General features: G+C 39.7%; 1 protein-coding gene and 1 non-coding gene across 6 annotated transcripts in view; one reads left to right on the forward strand and one right to left on the reverse strand.

The window, feature by feature from the left end:
• GTDC1 (glycosyltransferase like domain containing 1) overlaps positions 1 to 16,445 on the reverse strand; it is a 275,754-nt gene that overhangs the window by 83,621 nt on the left and 175,688 nt on the right. The gene's annotated exons all lie outside the window — the stretch shown is intronic.
• Positions 4,301 to 4,405, forward strand: LOC121150957. The gene has a single exon (XR_005883061.1). It is a non-coding gene; the product is annotated as a U6 spliceosomal RNA (small nuclear RNA).

A 16,445-nucleotide genomic window follows, 5' to 3' on the forward strand; every position in this document is an offset into this window, starting at 1 on the left:
AATGAATTTATAAGCTTTCTTTTTTTTTCTATTTCATCTATAATGGCATAGTTTTCCACAATGAGCAAGTGTCACTTTGGTAGGGAAATTACACAAATTATTTCAATTTAAAAAGGAAGAATAAAGGTAGCTGTGGGCCTCTGCCAACTTTGCACAGTAAAGGAAGGCAGTTGTGCGTTTCTTACTTGGGTTACAGTTGAATAACCTTCTCAGTCTGTTATTTACAATATTTCTCATTTATTAAGTAAGCAAAATGTCTCTCTTCTAATATAGGCAAGAGCAAGGTCATTCATTGATGGAAATAAGTATCAGAGCCTGAGTTATACTTCCATGAATAGGTATACACAAACAACACACATGCAATACACATTGCTTACCCATAAACAGGCTCAATACACACAGAGAGCTTAAAAACCACAGAGAACATTCAGAGGAACAGAATCAAACATTTTGTTTCAGCTTTATGTCACACTGTACATCAGGTTTTATTTGTTTATCATATCATCTCACTTACTGAAATGAAAAATTACTTGCAGAAATCAGTTTCTTTTACTAGCACCACCATTGATTCAGAGCACAATTTTATAAAAGTAAGGCAAATGGAAAGATACTGATGTCATCGTCAGATGAAGCAAAACCACATGAGAGGCCCTGGTTCTGGTGCTAATTTAGGTTCTATAGAAGAGCTGGGAAGGAGTTCTGGGATGTGTGTGTGTCACTGTATTCAAAATGGCTGCCTTCCACAAACAAGCCCGATTTATAAGACCAGAACACATAAGGTAGAAGGGGGTTTCAACTTTTAAACTATATTACTAGGTACACATTTGATTCTAAACTTTAAAGCAGTGCTGAGTCGCATTTGGATAGAGTTATAGCATTGCTTTAAACACACACGCACACCCAGACACACACACACCATGGAGGTAATCCAGTTACTCCTGCAGCACAGATGTGCACAAGAATGCTCTAAGTGATTAAGATAGGGCTTTAAAGTGAGTTAATTAGAAACATCTCTCCTTCTATGATCAACATTGATATTAGCTCTAGGTTCTGATTGGTGGAAATCTACATTTAGATTAAGATTTAAAACTTAAAATGCACAGATGCCCTTTGGACTTGTTCCTGTGCCACAGAATTGTCTTACAGTGAGGAGCTTTGCTATCTAAACTCCTTCAATCAACCTTAACGGTTTTAAAAACAGAGTTCTGCTCACTCAATATTGTGTATCCAGCTTCCTGTAAACAGCATCTATGCTTTCTTGGAAGGACAGATAACAAGACTTCTAAGTGTAATATTTTAAAGCTTCTCTTGATAGAAATTCCTGTCATTATCATAGCAACCGCACTATTCTGCTCTGATTATTGGAATGATCCTCACAGCAGATGCTACAGGACTGACGAGAGGTAAAATAGATTCACGTATAGCAAACTGTACAGCAAGTAATTGACATAAAGTTGCTTAATAGCATTTCAGTTGCACAAAAATGAAAGTGATTACTGGAGAAGACTAATCTAGAAAGGTACCATAAATATGCACTAATTTTTTTTAGTCCACTGTTTGACTTATACAAGGCTCAGTATAAACAGAAGACTCCCATTCAACATATTCATGTGGGAAAAATTATTGCTGCTTTTAGAGGTTTTAAAGTTATTGTCACAAGTAGTTCCCAAAGGTCACACAAAGATGCTTTGCTCTGCCCTTATACCTCCACCCAAGCCTCACCATGACAACATGGAGAACATGAAAACCAACTTCTGTTAAACGGCAAAGCAATCCAAATTTGCTGGATCTCTCAAGAAGGCATCAACAAGGTCATATCCCAACACATATATCCAAATTATTACTTGCATATTGGAAGACAGTATGAGCACATTTGTATATCAAGAGATATTTGATCATTTCTGCCTGCTAGGATTAAAGCACCTGCTGGTGTTACTGGCAAAGAAATTCATGTGTAAAACTGTGGACCTTTCATCTTGTTTTATTTATATTTTGCTTGGAACTCCAGAGAAGTGGATAATAATGCCAATTACATTTCCTTCTCACTGAGGTGTCACATATGTACGAAAGACAGCTTTGGGAAGGAGATGGGATGTTTGTGTAAAGATTCTTCTGTAGGAGGGAGGTGTATCAAGGTACTAATATTAGAAGCAAATTGCCTTGGACTCAAACTTAAGGGTCACCACTTAATAGCTCAGTAACTTTTGAGTAAATATAATAAACAAGGTGAGACTTTGGTTCTTTTTTTAAATACAGGAATAACTTTCTAGGGTCACTTTGAGAATTAGTTGGCATGCTGTATGTGTAAATGATGCGTAGCAGAAACTATGCAACAGTAAGTCCATTCACACCGAGACCACCTGCTCTAGAAAGAAAACACAACTGCCTTGCCTAGACAATGTGGTTGAAGACGTTCTGAGTGTCATTTGGGCTCCCAGAAAAATCTTTGTAATTTTTGAATGATGAATTCAGATTTATATTAAAATTGATTTTTCTACTTACTCTCAATAACTGCAACAAATTCCTTACTTTACCTCGATGGCTATCAATGACAGTTGTGGTCTAAAAATGTTTGCAACACCGGATGAAACAACTATGATGACAACACCCTGCCTTCCCTTGTCATCCGCTTTCATCTTTTCATTATTTCTAGCTGGAGCAGTTGTGTAGGCATTCAAAGGAAACCATAGAAAAAAGAGGAAAGCAGGCTTTAGGAAAACAATTCAAGTTGGTTGTTCTGTGTAGACATTTCAGAATTTTCTATTAAAAAAACTCATGGCAGCAAAGCTTGGGGAGGGCAGATACGAATAAAAAAAGGAATGCCATAACTCTGTATCAACACAACATTTTTGTGAAGAACGCTTCCGTTTCCTCTTAGTCAAAGCTCTACCAAGACATAACTTGTATTAGAACACTAAAGAGCTGCCGAACAAGTGGGTAAGATACTATCTTTCCATTGTGTTACTGCTTATGTTTAAACACTAGCTTTGTTAAGATCCTTAGGAAGTAAAACAAAATGTTAGAAACACCGTCCCTTTTGACTCAGTTTATAATGGCTCTTTATTGTCTTTCCTGTGCAAGGTCATGCAGATGAAGTATCAAAGCAACCTCATATTATTATGAAATATTAAGATTTTATTGAACTATGTCCTCTGTAAAACATTAATAAATACATCAGTTTTCAATACCACATGAGCCTAACTGCATGAGTATATTAACGAACTGGATTGAAACAGCACCTATTGTAGACTAGTCACTGTGCACAGAAACAGATACAATTACAACAAAATCTACCCATAAGAAATTTTCTAGATCACATTACTGCAACACACAAATCTTGAAGGAATATTTCCTATTGAGTGAAATCCTTGGCAGTCTGAGTAATTTTCCTGACAGAAGCCAGCTTCACCTATCAGTATGCTACCAAGTATGAACCTGAGGACTCTGAATGAGTTTTAGGGAATTCCTGACTTCTTTTAAGTTTAAGGAACTGTTTGCATATTTCTGTGTATATGTGTATGTACATATCCAACAAGTACACTTATTACCATTCTTTCTAGAAAAGGACCCACAGATTTGCTTGACATCAATAGAGATTTATGATATTGTCACAAAGTTGTTAAGAATTTATGCACCTTGGGCCCGGCAGTGTGGCGCAAGTGGTTAAGGTCCTCGCCTTACACGCCCAGGATCCCATATGGGCGCTGGTTCTATCCCGGCGGCCCCGCTTGACATCCAGCTCCCTGCCTGTGGCCTGGAAAAGCAGTCGAGGATGGCCCAAAGCTTTGGGACCCTGCACCTGTGTGGGAGACCCGGAAGAGGCTCCTGGCTTCAGATCTGCATAGCATCAGCTGTTGTGCTCACTTGGGGAGTGAATCATCGGATGGAAGATCTTTCTCTCTGTCTCTCCTCTCTGTATATCCGCCTTTCCAATACAAATTAATAAATAAATAAATAAAAGAATTTATGCACCTTGGGCCCGGCACGGTGGCCTAGCAGCTAAAGTCCTCGCCTTGAACGCCCTGGGATCCCATATGAGCGCCGGTTCTAATCCCGGAAGCTCCACTTCCCACCCAGCTCCCTGCTTATGGCCTGGGAAAAGCAGTCGAGGACGGCCTAAAAGCTTTGGGACCCTGCACCCATGTGGGAGACCCGGAAGAGGCTCCTGGCTTCAGATCGGCATAGCATCAGCCGTTGTACTCACTTGGGGAGTGAATCATTAGATGGAAGATCTTCCTCTCTGTCTCTCCTCTTCTCTGTATATCTGACTCTCCAATAAATAAATAAATCTTAAAAAAAATTTTATTCACCTCATGCTTGCTTTGGATCACAATGATACAGAAAAGATTAACATGGCCCCGGCTCAAGGATGACACACAAAATTTGTGAAGCATTCCATAATTTTTTTTAAAAAGAATTGATTGACCTCATGAATGTACTTCCTATTATTACCTTTTGTGAGGTACGATCCTGAATTAAGGTCGGATGAACTAATGAATGATACTACCTCCCTACTAAGTACTCCATGTCTTAATCCAGTCCTGCTCCATATAAAGTTTCCTGTTGAGATGTCACAGTCTCTTTGAGACAAAGTCTCTATATTGGATGACATAAGCAGGCCTTTCACTGGTCAACCTGGGCACCTTCCTCACCTGAAAGGTTCAGTTCAAGGTGTGGTCCCCTTAATCTGCTTGCTTGAGACACCGGAATAATGACTATGTGTCTGCTCGTTTCATGTATCTTTATTTTTCTCTTCCCAACTAAAAAGAAGCTTTAGAAAGTAGTGGTCTGCAATAATATTTTTGTTCTTTTTTTTCCTAGTTGGGTCTATTTTAAATAAAAAATTGTTTCTCGCTAAAGAAGATTCATATAATTAAGAGTGTCTCTGATGTAGATTTAAATAAATGTAGAAGGAAGTCTCCTTAAAAGAAAATATATATAAAAAAGTGACAATGTAATGGAAAACAAAGACTCAGCAAAAGAGCATGTGCCAAGAGTGGTGGGAAGAAAAGTATGAGACTGGAAAGATACCAAACGGGCTGCGCTCTCCACAGAGGGTGATTCCAGAGACATCACAAAGCTCTGGGAGTATTCTCAGGCCTTAGGAGGTAGGCACAATGCTCGTGCTAATCACAGTCAGAGGAGAATCCTCATGGAACTTGTTTCTCTCCGTGAGCAAAGCTGTAGCAAAGCTGCAGCCAAGCTAAGTTAGAGACATGTTGTCTTCCTGCAGCATGAATCTTAGTGCGAGCTGCAGCCTGCCAAGACTCACAAAATGTCCCCATTTCTGTTCATTCCCGTGGGAATGAATGCTACTGCCAGACTAAGCTCAGGGTGCGTGTGTGTCTTACCGTGGTTGCACTTCAAAAGTTTTAAAATACAATTGATGCCCAGTACCCATCTCCAGAGATGCCGATGGAGGCTTATCTGAGATGCAACCCAGGAACTTGACTGTGTTCAGGAGTTAGTTATTTATTTTACAGGCAGAGTTACGGAGAGGGAGCAGGAGACACAGAGAGATATTTTCTATCCATTGATTTTACTCCTCAAATGGCTGCAATTGCCAATGCTGAGACAGGCTGAACCTAGGAGCCAGGAGCTCCCTCTGTGTCTCCCATGGAGATAACAGGTGCCCAAGGACTTAAGGCATCTTCTGAGGCTTTCCCAACTGCATTAACACGGAGCTGGATCTGATATGGAGCATTAAGAATTCAAACCAGCACCTATTTGGGATACCTGCACTTTAGGAGAAGGCTTAGCTGGCTGTTTCACAGAGCTGGCCCCTAGCACTGTCATTCTTGCATAATATGTATTTCTAATGAGTGACCATATTGTAGAAGTGCTATAGCTGTCATGGAGGACTTGGGCAAGGAGGGAAGGCTTGGTTGATATTTGTTCATTTTTTAAAATGAAGGTCATAATCTGAGAAAACTGGACACAAGGAGCAAACAGGTGGCTATATCATGCTTAGAGTGGGTTTCATACAATACATAAGAAAAAGCTCATTACACAAAGTATTTTTCACAAAGCCTGGAAAGAACAGTCTTGGTTTGCCATCCTATTAAGAAGCCTTTAAACTAAATTTTGGAAGGAAGAAAGGAAGAAACACACTTGGATACAATTGTAAAACCTGAAACTAGGGAGGATAAAACAAAGCAGCAAGTGGTAAAAATGCCCAGAATGTTTCAAAGAAAAATGAAACGAAAGTCAACCGGAGATGGAAACATTGAGATTAAGAAGTCTGTACATCAATGCCCAGAGTTTGAACAAGAAACTAAATTGGGAAATTACATGCAAGAAGGCATGTCTTCAGGAGGTATGCTTCATTTCTACAACGGTGTAAAGAAAAGGGAAAGAAGAGGTAGTGCAATGATTAACAGTGCAAGCTTTGGAGCATGAAGACTCTGGGTCCAAATCCTGGACTTAAACTACCAAGGACTGCAGCCCCGGCAAGTGACTCAACTTCTCTCAGCCTCAGCTACCTCAAAGATACGGGCCCGGCGCCGTGGCGCAGTGGTTAAGGTCCTCACCTTGCACGCCCGGGATCCCATATGGGCGCCAGTTCTAATCCCGGCAGCCCCGCTTCCCTTCCAGCTCCCTGCCTGTGGCCCAGGAAAGCAGTCGAGGATGGCCCAAAGCTTTGGGACCCTGCACCCGCGTGGGAGACCCGGAAGAGGCTCCTGGCTTCGGATGGCATAGTATCGGCCGTTGCGGCTCACTTGGGGAGTGAATCATCGGACGGAAGATCTTCCTCTCTGTCTCTCCTCTCTGTATATCCGCCTTTCCAACAACAACAACAAAAAGATACTATGGAGCATACTACACCTATAACAGACCAATTGCTTTTAGTGTTTAGTATAGGTAATATCAAATATACTTGATGATATTAATGATCCACTAACAAATACAGCCCACACTGATTAGTTAACACACAGTAGATATTTACCATTAATGTTATTTCTAAAACCAAACTTTGGCCAACAAGAAATCTTTCTCTAAAGTAAGAAAAGATTTGTTCAAATGAGAGAGCTATACGGATTCCAAAGATCATAACACGTGACTCACTGGGACCAGCGTTGCCAAGTGGCTGGTTAACCAGCAACACCTGCATCCTATGTGAGCAGTGGTGACACCTCATGTAAATACTTTGAATTCTGCTTCACTTTTGATCCAGGGTCCCCCGTTCATGTGCCTGGGAAAACAGCAGAAGATGGTCTAACTGCTTGCATTCCTGTGAGTCTATATGGAGGGCCCAGATGATATTCTCTGCTTCTGTTTTAGTCTGGCCCATCCCTCACCATTGCGACTATTTAGGAGTAAACAAATAAAACTGAAGATCTCGCTCTTTCTCTCTCTCTCTGTAATGCTGTTTTACAAAACAACAACAACAAGAAATAATAATAATAAAAACAAAAGCAAAAAACCCAAAAACTGTGTTCCATTTACTATATACCAAAGGGAAGATGTCCCTGTAGTCGAAAAGGAAGGAAGCATGGGCCTGGCGCGGTGGCGCAAGTGGTTAAAGGTCCTCGCCTTGCACGCCCGGGATCCCATATGGGCGCCGGTTCTAACCCCGGCAGCCCCGCTTCCCTTCCAGCTCCCTGCCTGTGGCCTGGGAAAGCAGTCGAGGACGGCCCAAAGCTTTGGGACCCTGCACCTGCGTGGGAGACCCGGAGGAGGCTCCTGGCTTCGGATCGGCATAGTATCAGCCCGTTGCGCTCACTTGGGGAGTGAATCATCAGACGGAAGATCTTCCTCTCTGTCTCTCCTCTCTGTATATCCGCCTTTCCAATAAAAAAATAATAAAAATAAATCTTTAAAAAAAATAAAAAAAAAGAAAAGGAAGGAAGCAATGGTGATTGATTTCTTTCTTCCTTCCTTTTTCTTTTCTTTTCTTTTTTCTTTTCTTTCTTTCTTTCTTTCTCCCTCCCTCCCTTCCTTCCTTCCTTCCTTCCTTCCTTCCTTCCTTCCTTCCTTCCTTCCTTCCTTCCTTCCTTCCTTCCTTCCTTCCTTCCTTCCTTCCTTCCTTCCTTCCTTCCTTCCTCTCTTTCCCTCTTTCATTTTTTTTTAATTGTTCAAAATAGCCTCCAAACTGGCAGGTCAGCTAGAAGATATAGTTCAGGAAAGAATATCACAATGGTGGTGCAGAAGGTATTTGAAACAGGGGTCTACAGAAGGACAGCTGATTGGATCTATAGGCCTAGTTTTTACAAAACAAAGAGAGATTTTTCCAGGCTGGGTTTGGGAGCAATTGATGGGATCTACATGCAGGTGTATGAAAACTTCCATAATCAACTCCTTCTTGTTGATATGTAAATTCCTTAAACCCTCCTCCCTCATTCTATGTGATCCTCAGCCTGTAAAAGCCTGATTCTGCTAATAAACTTCAGCTAATGACTATCCGCCAGTAGTCCACGTGTATGATTATCGGCTCTGTGCACCAAGTCCGTCGCTGCAGGACAGTGAAGAGGAGTGAAGGACTTCAGCCATGAGGACACCATCTGGATGTTTTACTTGGCAAAAACGCAAGAGTGGATAAATTCTTGACTTCAGACTTTAAGTTGTAAGGAGGCAGATGATGCAGGTAGAGAAACTACTTCTCTGGACTTCAATCAAACTGAGATGAAGAGTGAATGTGAAATGTGAAAATGATCAAGAACTCGAAAGAAAATTCACCATATAGTATTGGGAAGATCTTAGCCACTCTTAGCAAGATGGAAAAATAACAAGGAGACTAAATTGGATTTGGTATAGTCTTAGGTTAGCAAAACATTTCAAAACCCTGAGAAAGAAAAGATAGACATTATCCCATGGAAAAAAACAAAATTCAAGATTACAAAATAATGGGTGCTAACAGAAAATCTAAAAGAAAAGCAAAACAAAAATAAACAAATACTATTTTTCTACATACTTTATACTTTGAAAAACTCTGTCACAACCAAAATATGGAGATTTTTTCCCACATTGTCCAACTCTTGTACTGAGTGCTACAACTCAATAATTCTAACACTGTTAAGCAGGAGTACAAATTCAACAATTCAGGTAAATCATGGAATACTTCAAAAGTGCTCCACTTTAGATGCCAAGTCTGGACCTCAGGGGCTTCTGAGTGGGACAGAATTGGGAATTCCCACAATGTTTCTTCAAGTCAGACAGTTTCCTGGAATGCTTCACAGAACTCAGGAAAACAGTTAATATGCTAGATCTTGTATGTGTTGTAAAGAGGTATGGTTCAGGAATGGCCAAATGGAAGAGACGATGGGGCAAGTGATGGGGAAGAGGCTGAGTGCGCATATGTGCTCTGCAGGTGCACCACTTTACCAGTACCTCCTTGTGTTTACTATACTCTAAGTTCCTAATTTTTATGGAGACTTCATTATGTAGGCATGCTAGATTGAGTCATTAGTTGCCGGTGATTAAACTGAATCTCAACACCCTCTCTTTTCCTGGGAGATCAAGTTAGGGTGGACTGGAAGTTCCCAACCTGTAACCATGCAGCTGTTTTTTCCGGCAACAAAGTCCACTCACTTCTCAAAATCACTGCATTAACCTAAACTCAAGTGTACCTGAAAGGGTCTGCTAGGGAGAGTCAAACATATTGCTTCCACCTCAATGGCACTTCTCATTCTGAGAATGCCAAGTGCTTTAGGAGCTCTGTGCTGAAAAACGTAGGGCAAAGACCAAATGTGTGTATTTCTCATTATATCACAATGAAGATAAGATAAAGGAATCTAGAAGGATTAGACAGGATAAGTGGAAGAAAGCTGAGAAGGTCATGTATTCCAAGATCTAGGATTTGTGGACCCTGTCCGGGAGCTGATGAGTTCTTTGTTCAAGAAGGCAGAATCAGATGAAGGGATAGGAACAAAGGAACTGCATTTTTGACATAAAAATGTAGCTATCATCAGAAGCACTTCTATACAGGGCCACTAAATGGTCTGCCAATGAGAATCTAGGACTATAATTTACAGAGTTCTAGATATGGTAAATAAAGTCCAGGTTCTGAATTTCAGCTTAACCTATTCCTCTTGATAGCAGATATTTGACTGGTGTGATCACCCAAACCATCTCAGACTCCTTTCCGCTTGGTGATTATTGTTTGCCTACTGTGCTAGCTTAACACTGTACAACTGTTTCCATCTTCAGCTGTAGCACCTAGCATGGGGTCTCGCATTGACACAGCAATCTGATGTAAACTGGGATTTAGACACATGCCAGTGTCCTGTACCTTAGAACTGATTTCTTATTAATGAGACGTGGCGGTTGCTGAATGCTGCCCTTGGCTATGTATCCCATTACTAGTTTGTCTTCTCATGATATAATATCTGATAATTGAAATACAGCCTGATTTTAGAGCTGAAGCTGCTGATGCTACTCATTCTACTCCATTACAAAAACTATAGCATGAGTATGTATGTTTTTAGGAAGAATTCAGTTCATCAGCAATATTCTGAAAATTCCTCTATCTCATTCAAATAACCTGGTACCTGAGCTACTGTTTTGTGTTGTTATGCTTTATTTAGTTCGAACGGAGAAGAGAGTCAGGAACCACCACTTCAGTGACATGCTGAAAGAAATTCACTTTTGTCAAGATTTTGTCTCCAAAGTACGTTCCTAAAGTTCACCAACAAGGAAATGTATTCATCCTGATATATTACTGAGCCATATCCACTAGTCCTCTGTGATAAAAGACAGCATGGCAACCTTCAGCAGAAATGGCTTGTAAGCTCAGAACAAATACATTGTACACTTTTAGAAGAGCCTATATGTGTGACCTTTCATTTCCTTATTCAACAAGCCATCAAGTCATGTACCTTAAACTTCAGCTCGGTGTTAAAATTTACATTTATAAAAAAGATTTACATTTATAAAAAAGGACCACAGTTCTTTTATAATCAGAATCAATCACTGGAAATCTGTATGTCAAATGCAAAGAACAGTTATCAATTCACAGGGGAACTAATTTAAGTTAACATGTCACAGATGGGTGGAACCTTTGAGGCACTTTTCTGTTAAGTTTCAAAGAGGCCAATCGTCATGGCGTAAGTAAAAGAAAAGTCTAAACATTTTCTTTGTTTCAAAACTTTTGAGAATAAAACTGATACCTCAAAAATAAAAATGATACCTCAAAAAATAAAGATACAATAATTCCAACTTAACTACATTTACTTGAAAATCCAGGTTCATTTCCATCCATTCAAACTTTATCAATGTAGTATTGCTAAGTGAAGCTGCAAAGAAATTTGCCTTCAAAAGCAAACGGGACACCCCAAATCATCTAACCCCTCCTGATTTTACTGCATCTTTTTATTAAGCTAATCCCAGGATACCAGAGCATGTAATTTCTGAGTTGGTGGAAATCCGCCTAATCAGGATAGTTAGAACTGATGTCTCCTTTAACTGGACTCCTTTTGCATTGTATACAACTCAGAAGGAAATGCTATCATAACACTTCAATAGTTAAGTGACTTTATGAGAAAAATAGTTCCAAATGTTTCCTAAAACCTTCCAAACCGCACCAAAGAACATTATCGTAAGATTATGTTTCCCCATTGCCTCCATTATTTAAGCTTGCCTCTCCTGAAATGATACTTGGATGAGAAGCTTAGGTTTATGTAATGTATAAATTGTTTCAAAAGGGAAAGCCTTGGCTGCATAATTATTATATATGTGCGGATGCCAGGTAATTTATTTTCAATATCTCTTCTTTATTAACTAACAAAACAGTTCACTTAAAGCTCTTTGTTGCTGGAGCTTTGGGAAAAAAAACATGCTATTTTCTCTCTAATCTAACCTATCTGAAAAGGCACTGTATATTTCTATTAAGTTTAATATTGCACAGAGACAGGATCACATATATTCCATCAAAAGACATTTCTTTATTTTCTGATTATATCCACAATGGCATATTATATATCCTAAATACACACAACAAATATTATTAAAAAATATACAGTATATGCAAAACATATATACACTATGTATCAGTTATGAAAGTAACAACTATACTTTCCAGGGAGTCCATCTTCAAAAAAACCAAGAGCTGCAATGAGAGATTACCACTGGCTTGGGCTCCACGGCCCTTCTGGTACAGGTATGCATCACCCTATTTAAAGTGCTTTTCCAACAGGTTTTGTCAAGGATCCTCACCAGCAGGAATTTCATTACATAATACTAAGATAGAAACAACCCATGGCCACTCCTGAGTAAATTAATAAACAGACAGTGGCACATGCACACTTTCAAATACTGTTCAGCCATTAAAAGAATTGAACTACTGACATGCTAAAAGAGGGGTGAAAATGATACTAATGGATAGAAACCAAACAGAAAAGGCCACATGTTATATAATTCTACTCACACTAACAGATCTTCACATAGAGACAGAACACAGACTGATGGTTGTCAGGGATTGAGGAGAGGAAAGAACAGGGAGAAACTACTTAACAGGCAAGTGGTTTTACTTTGGAGTGATGGAAATGTTTTCGAACTAAATGGAAGTGGCAGTTGTACAACATTGTGAATAAATTAAAGGCTTCTGAACTATTTACTTTAAAAAGGCAAAGTTTACTTTATTCTAACTTTATCTCAGTACAGTAATAAAAAAGTTGAGTGGTGAATATTTTGGTGTTCGCTCCCACTGCAAGGGATGTGAGGGCACTGATGAGAAGACCCAAGGTGTGGATATGCTCTGGGTACTGAGGACACCTCAGCCCACCCAGTGAAGCAGAGGGGCTCAGGACGGCAGCACATGAGCACAGCTGCCACACTGGTCAAGGGGAGATGCTGGGGAGACCACGTGGATGGGGAAGGAAGACCAATCACCTAGAATTACTCTGCTTTATCATGAGAATAGAACGATCCTTAAAGCTTATACACAACGTTCCAAAAAGACATGTCTAAGACAATCATTTCAGATCATACTGTGACGTTCATAATGTCTAATAAAAATCCCCAAATTTTTACATTTGTTATTTAGAAATATTATTTAGAAATGTTATTCGTTATTAAACATCTTCAAACAAATAATGCACACAGGCAAAAAGAATAAGATTCTGGAAAATGGATAACTTGATAAAAATAGATCAAGAAATTGCTTTGCAACAAAACTAAGCAGTTAGCAGTTCAATCCTCACTGATTTTCTTTTCTTTTTTGTTTTTTCACAGCTAGATGATCTGGAGCAAAGAATAACATTGACGCTCTGTTTAAGAAAGGACATGGACTTGCAGTTAAAAGCACCTGGTTCAAACCTCTCCTTTGTCATTTACTATGTCTCCTGAAGACTCCATCATCAAAATAATTCAGAGAAAAAAGTTTATACTTTCATGAGGCTAAATTAAAATGGCAATGCCTGACACACAACAAATACTTCAGAATTTTTTTTCTTTTGTTTTACTCATGCTTACCTGTCTTTCCTCTAGTAAACAAACAACTGAATATTTATCAGTAATCATTTGTGGTTTTGAATGTTACATGAATCCAACAACTAAGGTGCCCTGATTTTCTTCATTGGCACACCATTGTGCATCTCTGTCTATATTTATATTTATATCTATATCCATATCTGGTAACAGCAGCAGAGAACTAGAGTTTTGATGCTAAACGGCTTGGAAAATGACTGCAAAATCTTTTGTTACTAGATAAACAAAGCACAGAGAGAGCAGGAAGAGATATATCCTCACAGTTTTGGTGAAGGAGCTACAACATTTCTATGGTGACACTGCCACAGACCCACCATGGGGAAATAGTCACCATAAAAAGATTTGTTTCTTCAATGGTTTAAAAACAGGCACACAATTCTCTCTGTAGAATACTCAAAGGCATGAGAACAGTTTCTTTTTACATAGTTGATCTGTGGAGGTAGACTTAAACAGAAGTAGGAAGAAATACAATGTACTCAAACTTGCATGCATTGAAACACTGAAAGATAATTCAGAGAATCTTGTTGCTGCTGTTGAAGGAACTTACAAAGCGGGGAGGAGTGGAAAGAGACAAAGGCAGCAGCAGTCACAAAGTTAGCCCATCAAGAGATCGAAACTGTCTATTTCACTGTGAGCATACCGAACAGCTTCAATCTGATACTTCACAGGAAACTTAATGTGGATAGAAGATGAAGTTTACATTTCATCTAGTATTAAAATCAAAATGAAACACAGCATGTAGATTTTCAAATGAAGGAGAACAAAAAGGAAAGGGTGATCATAACACGATGGAGGCAGCATATGAAGAGGCTTTGTTTTCAGCTGTTTTGTCAGAAAATCACCCCGCTCCCTGGCACGTTAGTGCATTTGAGACTCCGGTGACCACACATTTGAGATCTGGATACAACCACAGACTGAGAGATCTCCTAGCAGCCAGGGAAATGATTTCTCAAGTATAGAGCCAAAATCTGAAAAGTACCTTTTCCCAAAGTGTGCTCTGGAAAATACTAAGTTCTCCAAGATTTTAATGTGTTCCATGGAGAAAAAAATAACTGTGGTTCAATAAATGTTGAAAATACCTTATTAATGTTTGACAGACTCATTTACCATTGGAATGCTAGAAAACCCAGAGTATTCCATGTGCTGTGTGAAAATTCATAGCAAGTATGCAGTGCTGGCCCCATTAAAAATTTTCACTTTAAAGTCCTCGCCTTGTACGTGCCGGGATCCCATATGGGTGCTGGTTCATATCCTAGCTGCTCCACTTCCCATCCAGCTTTCTGCTTGTGACCTGGAAAAGCAGTAGAGGACATCCCAAAGCTTTGGGATCCTTTACTCACATGTGTAACCTAGAAGACGCTCCTGGTTTCAGACTGGCTCAGCCTTGGCTGTTGCGGCAACTTGGGAAGTGAACCACTGGACAGAAGGTATTTTCTCTGTAAATACGACTTTCCAATAAAAATAAACAAATCTTTAAAAAAAATTTTCTCACTTTATGTAGATAACGAGAGGGGTGAAAGGAAAGGAAAAATCTGAGAGAGAAGTTGGAAAGGTAAGGAAAAGAGAAAGAGAAAAAAAGGAGAGGAGGAAAGGAAGAAAAGAGAGAGCGTGCCTGTATGTGCATGTGCATAAGCCAGCAGGAGTACTCTTAACTGGTAATTCACTCCCTGTATCCCAGAGCCCAAGTCAGGAACCCCAAACTCCATTAGGACTTTGATGTCAAGTGTTAGGGACCCAAGTTACTTGAGTGATCACTTGCTACCTCCACAGTATCCATGAGCAGGAAGATGGGATTAGGACAGAAACCAGTCATTGAATCCAGGCACTACAGTGTGGGACACAGACATCCCAGGTGGCATGTTAACTATTAGGCCAAATGTCACCCATTAAAAATATGTATATATTTTAAAATTCATTGTATTTATTTGACAAAAAGAGAAAAAGCAGAGAAATGGAGAATGAGAGACAGAATCTTCCTCTCTTTTTATTAAGAGGCAGTTCATGTGGTTTACATGTAGAAAACACATTTGGAGAAGCTGTTCTAGAAAATTTAGCTCATGTTAAGACAAATTTATTTTAAAAAGGCGGGGGGGCAGGTGGTGTAGTGGTGCGATATGTCAATTGACTTGCTCCAAAATCCTAAATGGGCACCGGTTCGTGTCGTGGTTGCTCCACTTCCTATCCAGTTCCCTGCCTGTGGCCTGGTAAAGCAGTGGAAGATGGCCAAACCCTTGGGACCCTGCACCCATCTGGGAGACCCAAAAGAAGTTCCCTGGCTTGAGATCAGACCAGCTCTGGCCAGTGTGGCCATTTGGAGAGAGAATCAGTGGAGGGAAGATCTTTCTGTCTCTTCTTCTCCCTGTAAATCTGCCTTTCCAATAAAAACAAAAATACAATTTTTTAAAAGAAAATTTAACCCCCAGATAAGAAAAGGCGAGTTCTGTCCACAAAAAGGTTGGTGTTAGAACCACATCTTCAGACTTCTAGGCTAGGGAGTTCCTTGTGATCACTGACATCCTTAGCAAGTGTCAAAACAAATTTGAGAGATCTTATAAAACAAACAGATTCAGTGAACCATATTCTGTGGCCAACACAATATTATGTCCATATGGAATATTTAAAATGTACTTTCTGATAAATATCAAATATGCTGTTTAATTATGAGGGTACCTGGCAGAAATGCCATCTCTTTCCTTTCTGATATCTGTTTGAGTCGTTTTTAAGTGCAGGTCTACAGGAACCAGAGACACACAGGCAAGAGTGAATGTTAGCTATCCATCTTTCACATACTGAGCAGCCCTGCTTTGGTGTCCATAAATTTCTTTCAATTGACACAGTTTCATTTTAAAGGTGACCCTGGGGGTTGAGGGTTTAGACACCTGTACACTGGAAACCACTTGATAAATAGAACTGACACTACTACTGTATTAGTGAAAAGCTACGGCCAAATAGCAGAGTGCATACTTTGCTTTAAGAAACATGTACTTTAGGGCCCAGCACAGTAGCTTAGTAGCTGAAGTCCT

Source organism: Ochotona curzoniae, unplaced genomic scaffold (genome assembly GCF_017591425.1).
Source record: "Ochotona curzoniae isolate NIBS_2020 unplaced genomic scaffold, NIBS_Ocur_1.0 contig_2210, whole genome shotgun sequence".
In the NCBI taxonomy this organism is placed as follows: Eukaryota; Metazoa; Chordata; class Mammalia; order Lagomorpha; family Ochotonidae; genus Ochotona; species Ochotona curzoniae.